Genomic DNA, 2500 nt, shown 5'->3' with positions numbered 1-2500 from the left:
TAAGTGTAGAAGAGGCCTTATTTGCTTCTGATCATCTTTATCCTTTCCAACATTTTTCTTTGCTTCAGTTGCATTGAGGCATTTGGTTTTATTTATTTCAGGGAGGGTATCTGTAAGCTGTTTGGTGGGGTGATGCAGGTAAGCACAGCCAGAAACGAAAAGTTACCAGTTATCGCCCAACGTGGGGCTCGAACCCACGACCCTGAGATTAAGAGTCTCATGCTCTACCGACTGAGCTAGCCAGGCAACTGCTTGACTGGAGAGCTTGCTCCGCCAGAGTGGGACATGGTATCTGTGGGCAGGAGGCCGTGGTGAGGCCTGGGTGCCAGCAGCAGCAGCAGCAGCAGTAGTCGGTTGCCAAAAACTAAATGTCATGGCAGAGCATAGGTGGTTCAGTGGTAGAATTCTCGCCTGCCACGCGGGAGGCCCGGGTTCGATTCCCGGCCAATGCAACGCTGTTCTTTTAGTCCTTCAGCTCCCATTCCAAACCATGTCTTAGTCTTTATTTAAGGCTAGGACTACAGGGAGACGTTTTGTAGAGCTACTGATGAATTTCTACTATAGAGATAAAAAAGGACCCCAGGAGATTGAATAAAGTCCAGGGTTTTACTTTGGACTGCAGCTGAATAGTGAGAATCAATCAGTAGCATTCTTTGATTCCATCCTCTTTATCCTTCAAAATGATTTTCCTCAAAGTTGGATTGCTGAGTTTGAGTTTTTTTCGGTATTAGTTTTTTTTCAAGGAGGTAATCTGTGGACTCTTTGGTGGGTTAATAGAGGTAAGCACAGCCAGAAAAGAAAGAAGCACTCTACCAGATTGAATACAGCTCAGTAATTTCCTTTGGACTGCAGCTGAATAGTGAGAAAAAATCAGTAGCCTTCCAAATGGTCTAAGTGTAGAAGAGGCCTTATTTGCTTCTGATCATCTTTATCCTTTCCAACATTTTTCTTTGCTTCAGTTGCATTGAGGCATTTGGTTTTATTTATTTCAGGGAGGGTATCTGTAAGCTGTTTGGTGGGGTGATGCAGGTAAGCACAGCCAGAAACGAAAAGTTACCAGTTATCGCCCAACGTGGGGCTCGAACCCACAACCCTGAGATTAAGAGTCTCATGCTCTACCGACTGAGCTAGCCGGGCAACTGCTTGACTGGAGAGCTTGCTCCGCCAGAGTGGGACATGGTATCTGTGGGCAGGAGGCCGTGGTGAGGCCTGGGTGCCAGCAGCAGCAGCAGCAGTAGTCGGTTGCCAAAAACTAAATGTCATGGCAGAGCATAGGTGGTTCAGTGGTAGAATTCTCGCCTGCCACGTGGGAGGCCTGGGTTCGATTCCCGGCCAATGCAGCGCTGTTCTTTTAGTCCTTCAGCTCCCATTAAAAACCATGTCTTAGTCTTTATTTAAGGCTAGGACTACAGGGAGACGTTTTGTAGAGCTACTGATGAATTTCTACTATAGAGATAAAAAAGGACCCCAGGAGATTGAATAAAGTCCAGGGTTTTACTTTGGACTGCAGCTGAATAGTGAGAATCAATCAGTAGCATTCTTTGATTCCATCCTCTTTATCCTTCAAAATGATTTTCCTCAAAGTTGGATTGCTGAGTTTGAGTTTTTTTCGGTATTAGTTTTTTTTCAAGGAGGTAATCTGTGGGCTCTTTGGTGGGTTAATAGAGGTAAGCACAGCCAGAAAAGAAAGAAGCACTCTACCAGATTGAATACAGCTCAGTAATTTCCTTTGGACTGCGGCTGAATAGTGAGAAAAAATCAGTAGCCTTCCGAATGGTCTAAGTGTAGAAGAGGCCTTATTTGCTTCTGATCATCTTTATCCTTTCCAACATTTTTCTTTGCTTCAGTTGCATTGAGGCATTTGGTTTTATTTATTTCAGGGAGGGTATCTGTAAGCTGTTTGGTGGGGTGATGCAGGTAAGCACAGCCAGAAACGAAAAGTTACTAGTTATCGCCCAACGTGGGGCTCGAACCCACGACCCTGAGATTAAGAGTCTCATGCTCTACCGACTGAGCTAGCCGGGCAACTGCTTGACTGGAGAGCTTGCTCCGCCAGAGTGGGACATGGTATCTGTGGGCAGGAGGCCGTGGTGAGGCCTGGGTGCCAGCAGCAGCAGCAGCAGTAGTCGGTTGCCAAAAACTAAATGTCATGGCAGAGCATAGGTGGTTCAGTGGTAGAATTCTTGCCTGCCACGCGGGAGGCCCGGGTTCGATTCCCGGCCAATGCAGCGCAGTTCTTTTAGTCCTTCAGCTCCCATTCCAAACCATGCCTTAGTCTTTATTTAAGGCTAGGACTACAGGGAGACGTTTTGTAGAGCTACTGATGAATTTCTACTATAGAGATAAAAAAGGACCCCAGGAGATTGAATAAAGTCTAGGGTTTTACTTTGGACTGCAGCTGAATAGTGAGAATCAATCAGTAGCATTCTTTGATTCCATCCTCTTTATCCTTCAAAATGATTTTCCTCAAAGTTGGATCGCTGAGTTTGAGTTTTTTTCG

The 2500-nt window shown here is 45.7% G+C and overlaps 4 non-coding genes across 4 annotated transcripts; 1 reads left to right on the top strand and 3 right to left on the bottom strand.

The window, feature by feature from the left end:
• Positions 1 to 173: 173 nt before the first annotated feature.
• Positions 174 to 246, bottom strand: TRNAK-CUU (transfer RNA lysine (anticodon CUU)). The gene has a single exon. It is a non-coding gene; the product is annotated as a tRNA-Lys (tRNA).
• Positions 247 to 381: 135 nt separating this feature from the next.
• TRNAG-GCC (transfer RNA glycine (anticodon GCC)) lies at positions 382 to 452 on the top strand. The gene has a single exon. It is a non-coding gene; the product is annotated as a tRNA-Gly (tRNA).
• Positions 453 to 1064: 612 nt separating this feature from the next.
• On the bottom strand, positions 1065 to 1137 carry TRNAK-CUU (transfer RNA lysine (anticodon CUU)). The gene has a single exon. It is a non-coding gene; the product is annotated as a tRNA-Lys (tRNA).
• Positions 1138 to 1952: 815 nt separating this feature from the next.
• On the bottom strand, positions 1953 to 2025 carry TRNAK-CUU (transfer RNA lysine (anticodon CUU)). Its single transcript has one exon. It is a non-coding gene; the product is annotated as a tRNA-Lys (tRNA).
• Positions 2026 to 2500: the final 475 nt, after the last annotated feature.

The sequence above is a fragment of the Hyla sarda genome, chromosome 1, assembly GCF_029499605.1.
Source record: "Hyla sarda isolate aHylSar1 chromosome 1, aHylSar1.hap1, whole genome shotgun sequence".
Taxonomy (NCBI): domain Eukaryota; kingdom Metazoa; phylum Chordata; class Amphibia; order Anura; family Hylidae; genus Hyla; species Hyla sarda.
This window is presented reverse-complemented; position numbering and strand designations above follow the sequence as displayed.